General features: G+C 37.0%; 1 pseudogene; it reads left to right on the top strand.

Moving 5' to 3' along the window:
• The first annotated feature begins 6,785 nt into the window (after positions 1–6,785).
• On the top strand, positions 6,786–7,744 carry LOC125095696 (acidic leucine-rich nuclear phosphoprotein 32 family member B-like; annotated as a pseudogene).
• Positions 7,745–17,593: the final 9,849 nt, after the last annotated feature.

Below are 17,593 nucleotides of genomic sequence, written 5' to 3'. Positions count from 1 at the left end.
AAAATTCATTATGCACAGACAACTACAGAAGAGAAACTCAAGCTAAAGTTTAGAACCTTAGGTAATATGGAGATAAATAGGAAAATAGAATTTTAAAATGAGAATCAGATATTACAGGAAGAGAGATATTAACTTGAGCTAATTCATTCAGTTCTTACAATTTAAAACAAACTGAGCAGGCTTATGATTAGTCAGATTTTATTTTTAATAGCCATCGCACATATGATCCCATCTAGTTAGGTTTTCTCAACCTCGACAATTGGCATTTTGACACAAATAACTATTGTTCCCCAATGTGACATCCACACACGCCTTCAGACATTGCTGAGTATTACAAGGAGAGGCAACATTGCTTCTGAGAACGAATGATCTAAAATACTGGAATGGAATGCCTGTGTCTGACATCACTTTGGTGAAGTTTGCTAACATCCAGGAGATTTATAATTACTCAGGCCTTTGACAGAAACTCTATAATTCTGACACAGTCACCCATTTACAGAAAGATCACTCGTAGTGACAATTACACCTTTTAAATGATACAATTTGTTTTGCCCACATAATTGAGAGTTAACTGGCTGTGGTAATTGGTCCAATTGGACATGAATGTGTCCTCAGAAAAAGAAAAATTAAAGTGCTTTAATGTCTGTGAAAATTCCCTCTGAGTATGAGAGTGATGAATAATACATATAAGATAAAACATGCTCTGACTCCGGTTCACAGACCTGAGATCCAAAGAGAGGCACAACACTATCACAGACTCGCTAATCATCAAACTCAAATCATTGAAGCTTTAGGCCTTAAATAGACCAAAACATTAACTATTAGGCATTAATGACATGAAATTTAACAGGCTGGGAGCTAACAAAAAGTAACAAAAGAATCCATTAAAAAAGAAGGAAGTCCATTTTGAAAGGTATTTTGGCTCTGAGTTATTTTTCAGAATTAATTTTATATTGTGTGGCAACTTGGATCTCTAGGAAGAGTCTTTAAAATAAGACTTACATTTCATCATATAATTTTGCTATTAAATTCTAGGTAAGACTAACAAGATGTGTTCCTAACCTGTCAGACCCTGCAGTTTTTAAGATCTTGGTATTTGTATCAGACATTTAAAAATATTTTCTAAAATTATATGTTGTATTCAAACCAGTTATCATCTATGTATCCAGGTGATATGATGGTAAGGAATATAAGAAAATTAAGGAGCAAAAGCATATTTTACTTTAAAAACTCATTCCAAACAATAGTGTTTGAGTAGAATTTGAACAGTTTTTGAAATATGAAAATGCCTTCTAAGTTCCATCTCTGTTACTTCTAAGTTATATGATTTTAAATGACTCACCAAATACTTTTCTGTAAATTGGTGATAATATTTGTCCTACATATTTCACAAAGTTATCTTGGAAATCATATTAAATGTATAAGAAATCACATTGGCAACTGTGAAACTAATTAGTCTTTCAGGACATTTGTTTCTTACAGAATCTGTCTAGGGACACTTGGATGGCTCAGTTGTTAGAGCATCTGACTCTTGGTTTCTGCTCAGATCATGATCTCTGGTTCCCAGGAACCACCCTATCGGGCTCTACACTCAGCAGGGAATCTGTTTCTCCTCCTCTTCCTCTGCCTCTCCTCCCACTTGTGGACTCTCTCTCTCTCTCTCTCAAAAATAAATAAATCCTAAAAAAGAAAGAATCTATCCAAAATGGTTCCATTTCCCCATAAAAGTGAATTAGAAATGATTAGTGGTGATCGTTCATATCTCAAGGACAATAGAATTTCAAATCAAAATGCAGAAAAATAAAGTTCCATTTATGATTTTGCACACGGATTGACATCAGTCATTATATAATGAAAGAATGTGTGTGTGTGTGTGTGTGTGTGACAACAGCATATATATGTGTGTGTGGCTACGTTTGGTGAGTGAATGTCTTGTGAATGTTTTTACTTTTTGGGGTAGATATTTTATTTAGATATTACATAATTTTATAGAGATTCATTATTATAATTAAAAATTTTTGATGTGTAGCTTTACGTAAATGTGATGGAAGAGTAAGTGAGGGACTTTCAGTGTTTCTGGTTTTCTATGTATTATTTTTCCAGACTTGAAATCTTTTACTTGAATAATACTGTTCTTTTAATATGTCAATTATTTGCCTATGATGCTAGGGATTTGAGATCTCTGAGAAAGTTTCACTTTATCATTTTGAACAATTTCTTTCCCATTTTGCATAGAGTCTCCCAATGCCAACAGTTGTTGATGTCTCTAGAAACAGATGGTTTGTGGGAGGATTGTTGAGTGAGATATTCTGCATCATGGTCCCAAGACTGCACAGTTGCTGTTGGAAAGGTTACAGAAATGACAACTGGTATAAGAGAAGTTGCAAACCAGAGAATGAAAATAGCCAGACAACTGTATGGAGACTATCCAAATTAAAAGACTTTTTGATGAAATCTTGACATTTCTTACAGAAGAAAATGCAGCGATTGCAGGAAGTTTGGATGGTATTAAGGTGGCTGACATATTGGCAATGCTTTTCATATCTATTCTTTAACAAGTTTCACAGTTCACCCTGAGAATGATGAATATGTGGGAGACTCTGTAGCAGGATTTTTTTCATGTCCTTGGGTTAGAGATAATGGATTTGTTCATTCCCACTTGTACATCATGTCCCTAGTTAAACTAAAAGTATTTTTCTTTCATTCAGAAAATTGAATGGTTAAGGAAACATTAAATTATTCTCTACCACTTAATTAAGTGAGACATTCTTTATCAGAAAAGGGTAAGATTTGGAAAGTGAGATAATAGTGTGACCCCTGAGTTAAAGTAGCTATTCTAAATATGGGGAATTTAGGTTTGAGTTAAGAACGCATACAGGACACATTTCTGGCCTTCCCAGTGTTCATCTGCATTGCTCATGAATGTGTTTTAAGTGAGTCTCTTTCAAATGTCAGTTTAGTACATGTTAACCTAGAAGTGTCAGTGGATATGGCTTGATTTTTTTAAACGTTTTTTCTAATTTACCTCTTACTCTTGTTCCCATCAATAAAAGCACAGTGAATTAAATTGTTAGATTCCTTCAAATACCTGAGTACTTAAGAGTAGTAGAAGAAAGTACATTGTAAACCTACAGTTTAATTATCTTATTAAATATGTATTGTTTCCATTATATGACATCAACTGAATTATACTAACTTAGAGTTCAATGTGCAGTAAAAAATGCTACTAGTGATATTTGGATCAACACATTTACTTAAGAACAGTAAATGCGGGCTCATGCAGACACTATCACTAACAATATAGTAGCCTAACCAGAGTTAGGAAGTCCCGCCTGTCCTTTCCTCTGCACTTCTTCCTGTCCTGTTTTTTGTATCACCTGTCCTTCTTTCTTTTTCTTTTTCCTGTGGTGAAGACTTTTAAGATTTACTCTTTTAGCAACTTTCAGATATGTAATACATTACCATTAACTGTAATCCCCAAACTGTACATTACCTCTCCGTGTTTATTTATTTTATAACTAGAAGTTTGTACCTCTTGACACCCTTCAGTCATTTTGCCCACCCCCGCCTTGCCTCTGGCAACCAGTATATTATTTTCTGTATCTGTGAGCTTGTTTTGTTTGTTTTAGCTTCCACATTCAAGTGAGATCCTATGGTATTTGTCTTTTTATGTCTGACATACTTCACTTAGCGTAATATCCTCAAGGTCTATCTATGTTATCACAGTGGCAAGATTTCATTTCTTTTTTTTGTGGCTGAATAGTATTCCACTGTGTGTGTGTGTGTGTGTGTGTGTGTGTGTGTGTGTGTGTGTCTGTGTACCATGTCTTCTTTATTCATTCATCCATTGATAGACACTTATCCCTTTCATTCTAATAACCCCAAAAGATAGGGCCCAAACCATGATATATATTGACATTTGAAACACATAGATTCAACATATGAAAGAACTAAACAGCAACATGCTCTTCTTACAAAAAAAAAAAAAAAAAAAAAAGCTCCAAATCCATAATGGGTCTGTGGTCATACCCAGCCTGTAACCATGTTGGAGGACCAGTAGTCTTTAGACATCGACTGTTTTAATCAGTGCAAGGTGCTTTTAAACACCTGTCCGGGGCGCCTGCATGGCTCAGTGGTTTAAAGCCTCTGCCTTCAGCTCAGGTCATGATCTCAGGGTCCTGGGATGGAGCCCCGCATCGGGTTCTCTGCTCCGCGGAAGCCTGCTTCCTCCTCTCTCTCTCTCTCTACCACCTCTCTGCCTACTTGTGATTTCTGTCTGTCAAATAAATAAAAATAAAGTCTATAAACACCTGTCCGATCATCATTTTGTTGGTTTCCTTCGGGAGTTATAAATGGGAATTTCTGCTCTACCATCCCTGCTTCACCCCCAGTGGAATTAAACTGGCCAACATGATGTAGGTTACAATATACGCTGACAGAAATTCTGCTTGAGTTTCTCATGAGATTTTAGTTTGGGCTATTTCATTTATAGCAGACTTTGAAAATTTTCTTCTTCACATATCTCTACGTTAATTTGAGGACAGATACACAAAATCATAGTGAAGTATAAAGAGGCAAGTGAGAGGGAGGATTTTATTTCGTTCTACTTTTAAATAAATAGACTTTATTTCTTAGAACACTTTTAGGTTTATACAAAATGGAATATAGGGGGAATTTTCATTTACTGCCTCTCCTCACCCTGCCACATCCTGCCACCCCGCCCACTTTCCTCTTTCGTTAACATCTTGCATCCGTGTACTTTTGTTACAGTTGGTGAATTATTATTGGCATATTACCACCAACCAAAGTTCATTGTTTAAATTAGGGTTCCCTCTTTGTGTTATACATATCTTGGGATTTTGCCAAATGTCTAAAATCATGTATCTACCGTTATGTTATCATACAGAATCATTTCACTGCATTAAAAATCCATCGTACTCCATCTATACGTCACTTCTCTATGACCCTCAGCCCCTGGAAACCACGAATAATTTTATTGTCTCAATAGTTTGCCTTTTCAAAGAAAAGATTGTAATTTAAATACCTTTTTATGTTAAATCGTTCTTTTTCCTGAAGGATATTTCAATTTTGAATAGAAATGGCACATAGTTCAAAAAATTATATGATGAATGCGTTTGGGAGGACCAGCTGTGTTAGCATTTGCTTAGGACTTAAATGTGGGAATTTGCGTGGCTAATTTACTTTAAAAAATAGAAAATATAGACTAATGATGATCATATAGACTTAACTTAATTGTAGCAATTTAAAAAATCTTTGCCTCCAGGAAATGCTTTCATTTTGTTGGTTGTTTTTGACTGATTCTTTAGTAATCCAGATACAACCTACAGTGGCAAAGGGAGTTTCTAACCTAAATGTAATAATTGCTACATTTAGTGTATGGTGGGTCCATTTGGAAAATCAATAGTGATCACAGAAGAGAAGATTGGGACCAAAGAGATAAGTGGCAGATGGTCACAGAAGAGTTCCTTTATAATACTGGATGGCCGAGCAAAGCGACAAACAGCAGCCAGAAGCAGAAGGAGTTTTAGACCGGGAACAGGCTATGTGATGCTGTCTCAGACTCACAAATGATTGCTTGTTTTATCAAGTAACTTCTAATAAGTCTCCAAAGAATTTTAGAATCTCTTAAAATTCCCTTAAATATTATATCAAGGGAAGGAGGCTAATTTTGCACTGGCAAAGTTTCCAAGAATGATAGTCTGGCAAGCTAAGCTCTGTTTCCTTACTACACAGTACATGGTAATGTTCGTTACAACTGTATTGAAATGATCCATTTGGCATAGTACTGAATCTGCTCTAATTCAAAACCGAAATCGAATTTCATAAAACCCAACAGTAAAGCTGAACATACTTTTTTCTTTTATTGATAATGGACTTATCATACTTAAATTGCTTTTTTTTAATTTTTATGCATAATGCTTAAAGATTTGTCACCACTTCATTTCTAAAGATTAAAAACATTTATTATGTTAGAAAATAGATTAGGTATTTGCCATATCAAGGACTGAAACTCTACAAGCTTTTGCATGTTAACTGTTTGAAATTTTTCTGCTTTACAGTGCAGATGATATCTATTTACTCATTATAATATCATTAAAGTAGTCCCCAATTTTGTTAAATGATAGTGCTCAATTCCTTATGGTTGCAAATCCATATATTTAACAGAAAATATTAAATAAAGATCATAAGAAATACCCAGTGGAAATTGAGATTACTGTGTCCTTTTTTAAGAGGTAAATTTCAGAAAAAAGGTACATATAGCCTATTCTATTAAAAGTTAACATTTGAGGGGCGCCTGGGTAGCTCAGTGGGTTGGGCCTCTGCCTTCGGCTCAGGTCACGATCTCGGGGTCCTGGGATGGAGCCCCGCATCGGGCTCTCTGCTCAGTGGGGAGCCTGCTTACCCCTCTCTCTCTGCCTGCCTCTCTGCCTACTTATGATCTTTGTCAGATAAATAAAGTCTTTAAAAAAATTAAAAAATAATAAATAAAAGTTAACATTTGAAAAAAATTAAATGTGCCATTTTTTTAAGATAACCACAGTGTAATTCCCACAATATTATATAATAGAAAACCCACAAAAAAAAGTGAATTGGGGCTCCCGGGGTTCACTCACCTACCCGCCCACCACCTGTGACGGCATCTGGCCTCTGCCACTGGCAGACCCTTCCAAGGGCCCTTACTGTGAGGCCAGGGAGCCTCTCTCTGTTCTGCCCCTGACCTGGCAAAGTTAAGTTTGAAGAGAAGGGAAGAAGGAAACACAGACATGAAGAGGAAGGTCCAGCTGGGGCTGAGGAACTGGACCTTGGCGGACGTCTGAGAACTTGTCCTGGATAATTGCAAACCATATGATTGGAAAATTGAGATCTTCACAGATGAATGTGTGCACTTGGAATTCCTTGGTTTAATAAATACAGGCTTGATTTCAGTTTCAGATCTCCCCAAACTACCTAAATTGAAAAAGCTTGAGTTTAGTGACAATAGAATCTTTGGAGGTCTGGACATGCTAGCAGAAAAACTTCCAAATCTTGCACCGCTTAACTTACATGGAAATAAACTCAAAGATTATCATCTTGGAGCCTTTGAAAAATTTGGAATATCTGAAAAGGCTGGATCTGTTTAACTGTGAGGTTACAAAACTGAATGACGGCGGAGAGAGTGTCTTCAAACTCCTGTCCCAGTGGACCTACCTGGAGAGCTACGACAGGAGGATTGGGAAGCCTCTTGCTTCGACGCCAAGGTGGATGGTGTGCGTTAAAAAGGGGAGGAAGAAGAAGGAGAAGATGAAGATGAGGATGGTGAGGAGGAAGAATTTGATGATAAAAAGGATAAAGACGAAGACAAAGGTGTGGAAGGGGAAGAGGATGAAGGTGAAGTCAGTGCGGACAATGTAGAACTTGAACGTGATGACGTTGGTGGAGGTGAAGAGAGGGAGGACCAATACGCAGATAAAATGATGGAAGCAAGTGGGAGAGATGAAAAGAGGAAGAGAGAAGATGAAGGAGATGAAGGAGAAGATGATCAAGACCCTGAATAATCTGCAAAAAAAGAACTGTTCAGTTGTGGTTGGACTGCTTGTCTGGGTTGGTAGCTGTTTTGAAAAAAAAAAAAAAAAAAAAAAAACGTAGCTGTGATACAAACCCCAGAACACCTACCCACCCAAAGAGCCAAAGAATCGATTCCGACATTCTACCTTCTTCCATTTAGTCCCTCTGGGAAATCCACTGTCCCCAAACTGGGGGACATCATCCCAACAAAATTGTAAGCATTGTTAGGTTTTCTTTTCTTCTTCTTCTCCTTCTTCAAGATTTTATTTATTTGGCAGACAGAGGTCACAAGTAGGCGGAGAGGCAGACGGGGGGTGGTGGTGATGGTGAACAGGCTCCCTGCTGAGCAGAGAGCCCAACACAGGGCTCGATCCCAGGACCCTGAGATCATTACCTGAGCCGAAGGCAGAGGCTTAACCCACTGAGCCACCCAGGCACCCCTGCAATGTTAGGTTTTCATGTAAGACTCTTGCAGTAGCGTGGAGAGCTGGGCTTGGTGAGTGAACCATCTGCGGCTATCAGTTACACTAAGACTGTAATAGCATTTTTACTTTCTGTGCAACAAAGAAGAAGCTTTGCAAATAATGTCTTAACATTTTGAAAAGAAAAAAAAAAGTTAATTGTAATTGGAACTGAGCTGAATGGAGTTCAAAGCTTCAGTCAACATTACATACATTTATTCTCCGAGACCGAAGCTCCCTAAGATACTCAATGAAAAATAAATTTGTATGTTTGTATCTGTATCTGTACAGTAAATCTGCACTGTTTCTGTAAAATGTATGTATATGTATATATCTGTGCATATTAAGTATTAACATATCTGCATATAAAAGTATGCAGTGATTCTCCCTTGTAGATTAGAATATTAGAATATTAATATAATAATATAATATTATAATTATATAATATTAATATTATTAGAATATTAACCACTTTAGGAATGACATATCTGAACAAAGATTCTCTTGATACATGTCAATTGTATGAACATATGGATAGATAGAGCAGACATAGACAGTATTTGAATAAATCAAAATAAGGTTTACTCACCCAAATGATGAAGAAGTAGGTCACTATAGTCAAGATATACAGAGAGAATGAACATTGTCTATGAGACAGAAGAGATTTCTAGCCCTTAAGCCACAGCAGTGGGAATACAGTTCCAAGTGATTAAAGAGCGAGGGTCATATCAGGCATTTTGAAATGAGTACAACTGTTTTTATATAAATCTTGGATAGACTAGCATGTAGTTTTGCCTGGATATGTGTTATAGGCCATATTACATGAGTCACACCAATCTCAGCATTATGTGAAACGCAGTATTACTAAAGTATGGTACATGGTATACTCAGGTATAAACATTTTTCATTTATCACTCTCAATCTCTCCATGATGACACAGATGGTTTCAAATATGTTCCCAAAATATTTCCCCATTCACTTATTCAGTTATTGTACACTGGTTCCAGTTATTTCTTTGTCAGGAACCATTCGTTGTCTATCTTTGCACTTATGAACATACAGGTAATATAAATTTGGACATTCTACCCACCAGTGGCATGAACTTGAATTTCAGTTTTTCATTCTTGCTTTGTGGGTATGGGTATTATATACCACTCATTTGTGTAATTCTGTATTTCAAGTTGTCTTTCCTTTGTTACCATTTATGCCTCTTTTTGGCTGATTTGCGTATTGTCCAAACACAGTAGTGTGGGACCAGCGTAAGGGCCTGGGAACCTAGCCGTGATTCAGCAAGTTCTAGAGCTACCTTCGTGTAAACTGAGTGCTTAGCAGATCCAGCTCAGCGTTGCCAGCAGAGAAGTGATCCAACACGTTTTTTCACAGCAACCTGGCAATAGCTTCACTTGCTTTGCTTGTGTTACAAGTTTGAGAAACACTGCTTTAGGAGTGATACTGAAAAGAAATGTTAATTTTAGTTTAGGGCTTTGCTGTTCCCTGTGTGTAAACAGCGGAACAAAGAAAAACCTAGTTTTGTACTTTGCCCTAGATCTTCGGGAGCTCTCTTTCTATAGGAGTTTCCCCGTGTGAAAATGAGGCATTAATGCAACCCCTTAAGAGTTTGGGTGGAGATTAAGAAAACGACTCATGAGATAGGAATGTCTGCCACTGTTCCTAGCACATAGCCGATGTTTGTCAAACATGACTCTGCTCTTGAGATCTTTAAAATCTACCTGAGAAGTGTGATTTCTGATACTGAAATCCTTAGGACTTCAGTTGTTATCATTCTAATGGCTCCTTGCACAAGCCAGTTGGTCTCAGTCCTTGTGCCTGAACAAGTAATACCCAAGGGAAGCTTTTTTATGAGCATTCAATGACATTAGACATATCCTAAGCAATTTAAAGACACTGTGGCATTTTGCAGTTACAGCAACATGGACAGGTAGGAACTGTTATTATCATTTCCATTTAGAAATGAGAAAGTGAGATTTTGGTAATTAAAGAATACTCAAAGTTCATAAGCCAATAAGTGTTAGCACTACTTGAACCCGTGTTGTCTGATTCCGAATTCTGTGCTCACATCCAATAAGCACTGTAACAGGGCCACTAGCCAAGAATTAATGGCTTTTCAGGGAAAGAGGAACAATATATCAGAACTGCCTAGGAAAAAACAAAACTTTTCTCAAAATTAAAATGTCAAGTCAGGTTTGTTTAGAGAAAAATTAGCTTAGGATTTCAAAGCATGACTCGAAAGAGATTCTCACTTACTTCTACTTCATTTTTAAAATTTATTATATAGTGTTCTCACAGGCATTATCCATTACTGGTAATTTTGCATTTTTTTTTATATCCTGAAGTTTAAATGACCCCTTTTAGAACTCATGTTAGTGATAAAAACAGCCTTTGTGTCTTTTACATCTTGGACTTAGCTGACTTAAGTTGGTTTGTGTTTTTTGTTGTTGTTGTTTTTAAATACACTAGAGGCTTAGAAGTCCTGTATTTCTAAGTTAGAATAACTTAGATAACAATGTCTGTCTTCTCTAGCTGCACAACTGTTTATGTACCTATCATTTATCTGGTATCTGTCTATCTGTCTGTCTGTCTTTTCGTTCTTCTACCAAACAGAAATGATAGGGATTATTCACTTGGTTGGTTTTGCGGATCTGGCATCCCTGGCTTCAAATTCTGATTTCCACACTTGCTAGGTGTGTGAACTTTGACAGATGTATTAATTCTATTGCTACAAAATAAATTACTACAAATTTAATAGTTTAAAATAAAATATATTTATTGTATCACGGTTTTTGTGGTCAGGAGTCCAGACACAACCCATCTTGGTCCCCTGTTCAGGTCTCAAGGGGGTTGCAGTGTTGGGGATTCATTCCAGGCTCAGGATCTTCTTAGTATCTCCCATGCTTTTTGGCAAAATTCGTTTCCTTGCTGCTGAAGAACTCACAGGTGCTGACTTCTTCAAGGAAAGCAGGAAACTCTCTGACCTCACGGAAGGCCTTATTTTAAGCTTGACTCTCAAATCTGTGTTTTCTGATTTGTATGTGGATAAAACGACAAATACCTCTTAGGGTTAGTTGTGAGTATCAAATGAGAAAATAATACAGCAGTGTCTGACACACAAATATTCAAATGTTTGTTTTTTATTTTTTAATTAAAATCCGGCTTTTTTCTTCATCAACAGAATAATCTGTCACCTTCCATTCTAGGTTACAGTTTATACATAATTTACTCTTCTCAGTGTCTAGACAAGCTTTATTAAATATTTGGTCTTATAAATTTTATAGGTAAGGAAGCTAGAAAATGGGGCAGCAGGTGTAGTAGGTGTGCAGATTTTCTGTAGAAGCAGAAACATTTTTAGTGTCATTGTTTCTATTTTCTCAATGTAGTGGTAAAGATTATGGTGAGGTAAGACATATGAAAATGTTTACGTAATGTAAATATTAGCAACAATTTTTTAAAGAGATTATTTATTTGAGAGAAAGAGATAGAGGTGGGGGGAGCGCAGAGGAAGACGAGGAGAGAATCCTCAAGCAAACCCTGACCCCAAAATCATGACCTGAGCCTAAATCAAGTCCTACGCTTAACCAACAGCCACCCAAGCGCCCCAGCAACAAATTTTAATGAAGACTCAAAAGGACTTAGTCTAGGGTGAAGATGGAGGAGGAAAACAAGAGAAAATATTATGAAGAAAAGTCGGATTTGGAACAACTGAATATGTGTGGCATAATTTATGAACATGGGCTCTGAGGTAAGAAGGGCTTGAAGAGATTGTCACTTTAAAGTTTTTCTCTCTCTCTCTCTCTATATTTTTTTTTTCTGTCAGCTGGACACAGGGAGTCATCCAGAGGATAAATCTTTTGTTCAGAGAAGAGCAACTGTGAGTGCTCCCGTTTGTTGTGTAAATCTAAGGACCATCCATCCCATTGCCCTAGGAATCTTTTGTGATAGACCTTTCTTGATTTGCGATGGTCTTTTTAGTTATTTTTGTAATGATGCTAAGAAACTTCCTTAGAAGGAAAGAAGATAGAATCTGCCTTATTACCTTTTGAGGCTCAGTGTTTTTAGGATCTTTCTGACAAACAGAGATGATGCTAACTATGGTTGAATGGCTGTAAATATACCCTGTTGTCTACTGGGGAGCTCATCCTGAAGGAAAGCTGGTGTCCTCAGCTCAATATCCAGGTCTGACAGGCAGCTGAGGAGACCTGGGTGTGTCCCCGACTGTGGCTAACACTGGAGTCTTCCTCCTAACCAGCTGAGACATCCCCACTGTGAGGCCGTATCTGGGAGCAATGGCTAGACGTGAAAGTAGACACTGGAGTGTTCTTATTTTAATACCCATCAAAGATTCAGACAAACAAGAGAGCAGGATCACATTCCTCACTAATTACTGTGCTTCCCAGGGGATATGGCTTAGTAAAAGCTTTATCGAGGAATAGATACACATCAAAAGGAGCAGCACTAGTATTAAATGTGGTAGTGACAGCTTTGACAACAACTTGACATTGTATATGCATTTGAATTATCAAGGGTCTTGAGGCAGATCTCTTCCTGGTGTTTAGAAACAAGGTTGGCTTTGGGCTGATTAAAATTTCAGCATTATTTTTAAATTTTAAGTCTCAAGAATGGGAAACTGGATGTTCTGCTAATTTGGGCAGGTTGTGGTTCAAGTGATTAATTTGAATTAAAAAGCTGATGGAGAAGGAAAACCAGATGTGCCTATAAAAGTACTTCAAGGTCTTATTTAAATCAATGCCACCATTCAGCCATTTAACAATCATTTAGCAAACATTTTTTAATAACTCCTATGTGTCTGCAAAGTACTATTATGCATCAGAAGGTCAAAAAACTTCTTTGCAACACCGCCATACTGTATGAGAAAGTAAGAGACCTGTATTTATTTCAGAGTCACCTTGCAACTAATAATGAACAGAAAGTAGAACTCTATTCTCACTATATTTTCAAGGTAAACCAAGCAGTCACCCATGATTATTTTTCACATCCAATCTTTTAGGGGGTATGAACTTGCTTTGTTCCAGTTTGTGGTTTCTCAAAGCAAAAGCCCTGCATTAAAAATACATGACTGAGAGAAATGTGTATTGAAAAGGAAAAAAAAAATAAAATAAAACCAGAAATGTCAGGTGGAGAACCTGGAAAAAAGAAAGAATATCATGGGAATTATTTGATCATAGTGTACCTTCAAAAGCCAGATGATTGGTTTAGAGCTGTTTCTGACTTCTTAATTATTTGGGTTCTGCTTTTAAACCAAGGGTAATTTAGTGTATGCTGTAGACAAAACTTCAAAAAATTCAGTGTAAGATAAGTTGTTTCATTGTCAAACTAACCATATATTTAATCTAGTCCTGAATTTTTAAAGTTCTGTGTGGAAATGTTCATCACTTAACTTTCCTTGAGCTCAGTTTTCTCACATGTAATGTGTAGAGAAGGATTAGTTCAACTGTCAACACCCTTCTAGATGCAATATTGTGCCTGATATTTAAATATACGCAAAAGGGATAATATGAAATACATAATCCCTGTTTTCTAGGAACAGAGTAGACAAAACTTCTAAAATATTAGAAACATTATAATTTGATATTAAGAGACTGGAAAATAATGCCAGGTACAGGGCGCCTGGGTGGCTCAGTGGGTTAAGCCGCTGCCTTCGGCTCAGGTCATGATCTCAGGGTCCTGGGATCGAGTCCCGCATCGGGCTCTCTGCTCAGCAGGGAGCCTGCTTCCCTTCCTCTCTCTCTGCCTGCCTCTCTGCCTACTTGTGATCTCTGTCTGTCAAATAAATAAATAAAATCTTAAAAAAAAAAAAATAATGCCAGGTACAAAGGCAGAAATCTGAAGTCATTTAGTTGGTAGAAAACCTACTGGGAGGGAATCAGCAGTTTTCTTTGCCTTATATTTGCTATTTCAGGAAAACCTGAAAGTTGTAATTGATTTTTACTCAATTTGATATAAACCTACTCAGAGTCAACATATAATTAAGTTTTACTGGGGGTTTTACTCTGCCATTTTTAATAAATATTTTCTTTTCATTATTATGTAAGAAATGCATCATTAGTCACTGCTTTCCTTTGAGTAATATGGCCACCAATAAAAATTTTTGAGAAGATATACCTTTTGTGACCCACTGAAATACAGTGGATTGCTTGTGGAATCTGTATTTGCGAATTAGCTTGCCTGCCAACATTTATTTGTAACCCCAAAGTCACTACTCATAATGCTTTTGAGGTCATTTGCAGACATGTGTGGACATATGCGGGGCCATGAAGAAGTTGAGTTCCCTGCTGTGCACGTTCCTGGTTGAGGTCAGGCAAGGCACGGGGAGACACTGACTTCTCGTTTTAGCTCTTCTGCTATAAATGAGTGTCCTTGTGGTGGTATGATGTTTTAGCATTTTTGTACTTTCTGTTGATGATTCACTGCTTGAGGTGTCCTCCAAGCATAAGGGCTGACTGGTATTCCTAAGTATAAGAAGACAGAGGTGTGCCATCAGGGAAAGTTCATGCTTTAAGTCAGCTTCATGGAGACATGCATTACATCTAAATGTGTTGATGGTCATGAGTTCAATATTAATGAATCAACAATACACATATAATAAGAAACATACCTAAAAAAATTATATACTGATAGATTAGCAAAATATTGTGACCAGAAGCTCAGAAAACCTAACCCTGTGCAATGGCTCAGTATCAATATTAATGAACTAATTCAGTGTTCAATGTTCAATGGCAATTTTATAGAATGATTCCATTGTACTAGAATGAAAAGAACATTTAACATCTAGACTACTAGAGGTGATGGATAAATATCCATGTGTTTGTGAAGAGGCAGTGGGTAGGAGTAGTTTTGCTTTGTGATAAAATCTCCAACAGCTTCTCAGGAATCACAGTGACCAAAATCAGACTCAACATTTTATGCCTCATTTTGCACATACACAGGATGTGTGTTGTCTAAAGAGTCTTTATGCTAATTGACATGAATACAGGAAAATCCTGCTCTCGTGGTCCAGTGCAGTTTTTGTATTTTACCTACACCTAACGGTGGTGGCAGTAATGCAACAGCTACGTGTATGAAGAGTGTTTATTCACTTCCTTTTCAAACAGTTATCCCGCACTTAACTATGCGCCACATGTTGCTCTACTCGCACAGAAAAACATCTTACCTTAAAAAAAATGCCACCTGGGTGGCTCAATCGGTTAAGCGGCTGCCTTCAGCTCAGGCCATGATCCCAGGGTCCTGGGATCGGGCCCCGCATGGGGCTCCCTGCACAGCGGGAAGCCTGCTTCTCTGTCTCCCACTCCCCCTGCTTGTGTTCCCTCTCTCGCTGTGTCTCTCTCTGTCAAATAAGTAAATAAAATCTGAAAAAGAAAAAGAAAAACATCTCATAGTCTGTGGAATAGCAAGTAGGAGATTGTATCCCAGTTCCTGAACTTAAGGGTCATTTGGTGTATGAGAGAGGGAGCAATCGGAAGGATGGGTTGTTTCCTTTTTTTATTGAAGAGTAATTGACATATAGCATTATATTAGTTTCAGGCATACAACATTATGATATTTGTATGGGGAGAGAAGTTTCTAAATAATGAGGAAGTCTTTTTCAATGATGTTTAATCTCAGCAATAGTCTTGTACTCACCTAAAATCAGTGCAGCTTCTGCAGGCACTGGGTGCAAGGTGTTTTCAGAATGACATTTATTGTCACTTCCAAGTAGAAGACCTAGTAGAGAGTCACACCTCCAGAATTTACAGTGTTTCATAAATTTATGAATTTTCACATTGGCATAGAAATAGCTAAAACAATAAAAGTATCATTCAAGTTTTTAAAGAAATTGAATCTAGAGCATTTGAAGACCTATAGACTGATATTTTTCGTCCAACAACATATCCTCTCCAGTAAAGTGGAGTTACATATCTGACATAAGCAGATGTGAACACATATAGGGCAAAGATGCAGATTAGGGAATCTGGAAAAGTACTAGTGAATCTGACAAAAAAATGAAGATAGTTTGTAGTCCAAATCTTGCTTATAGTTACCACTAAAGCAATAAGGAAATCTTGGTATTTAATAGTAATATATTTCGAATTCAGTATGTAGAATATTTGAGTCTCCTTAAATAATGACTTTTTGCCAAACTTTCTTTTAATAAGTTTAAATCTTGTATCCAGCCTTAATCCTTGACCTCTTCTAGGCACTCTGTCAATTTTACTCATGCCATTTCCTCTCTTCCTATTGATATGCCAGGCCTAGCCAGATCTTTGTCTTTTCTGAATTCTAAACATATATATCTAAAAGTTGGCCTGACATTTCCACTTGGATGTTTCGAAAGACTCTTGAAAGCAAATGTGTCCAAAAAAGTTTTTTTCCAAATATGCCCTTTTCCTCTGTTCCCTATTTCAGTGAAAGGCACACACATTTGTCTAATCACAGAAGGGAAAAACCTTCTCCTGCACTTCATATCCAATCTAAATAAGCTCTTGTTGATTTTAAGTTGTATGTTCTCTTCTCTCCATTGCTAATACCATAGTTCATGCTACCTCAGTAGCTTACAATCTGGCTTCCTCAAATCTACTCCTCTTCCTGTCCAAATGCTTCTCTCAGCCAATATGAGTTCCAAAAACTGTTGGAATAAACAGTTTTCAAAATCTACTCTTTGAAATTCATCCCCATTGCTCCATCCCTTATGTTTTTTTTTTTTCTCAATTTTTCATGTTCTTAAATCTATAATGTTTCTCGCTAACTCAGAGCCTTTGTACTTTGTGTTGCCTTGAGAAGCTCTTCCCACTCTTCGCCCCCATCTTTGTCTTCTTATCACTTGTTTATTCTTCAGCTCTCAGCTGAAATACCAGTTCCTGACAGAACACTCCCAGACAATGCTTTCCTTCAGTTGGGTTAACTGTGTAATATATGCTCGAAGCACTTTGTGGTTTTTGTTCATTGCTTTTATCATTGCGATGATAAGCTTCACCATTGAATTTATCTTTTGTGTTTTTTTGTGTTTTTTTTTACTATTTTGAGGAAATATTTTTGGAATTAACTGATTAGTTGAAGAAGATTTTGGCATATTTTAAAAACAACTAAACATCTCTGTTCTTTTGGCAAGCATTACCAGCAATCTGGAAACAGCATGGGGCTATATGTCCACTCAACAGTGTAGATTATTCTGAGGTAGGATGTGGACTAGACCCTCTGTAAGGTCTGTTTCCAAGATAATGTTTCCTTTTCTAAAGATGTGGCTCTAACCTAGACATGTTTGCCTCTGTGTTATTTTATTTAAACCCAAAATATAAATTATATCTTGTACTCTATTTGTTATGACTCAACAAAAGCAAAACAATACAAAACAAAATAAAACAGAACAGACCTACAGCCAGACCTGTATACACACACACACACACACACACACACACATACATACATACTTGGTCCTGGGACACTATAGCTTTTGTTAGTGGATGTTTTCAATCATTTCTTTTCCAAAAAGGAAAGAACAAAGAATAATGAGACAGATTTATTATATCCAACAAAATGGAAATGCACATATTATT

Source organism: Lutra lutra, chromosome 3, assembly GCF_902655055.1.
Source record: "Lutra lutra chromosome 3, mLutLut1.2, whole genome shotgun sequence".
Taxonomy (NCBI): domain Eukaryota; kingdom Metazoa; phylum Chordata; class Mammalia; order Carnivora; family Mustelidae; genus Lutra; species Lutra lutra.
The sequence above is the reverse complement of the archived record's forward strand: the minus strand, read 5'-3'. Positions and strand labels throughout refer to the sequence as shown.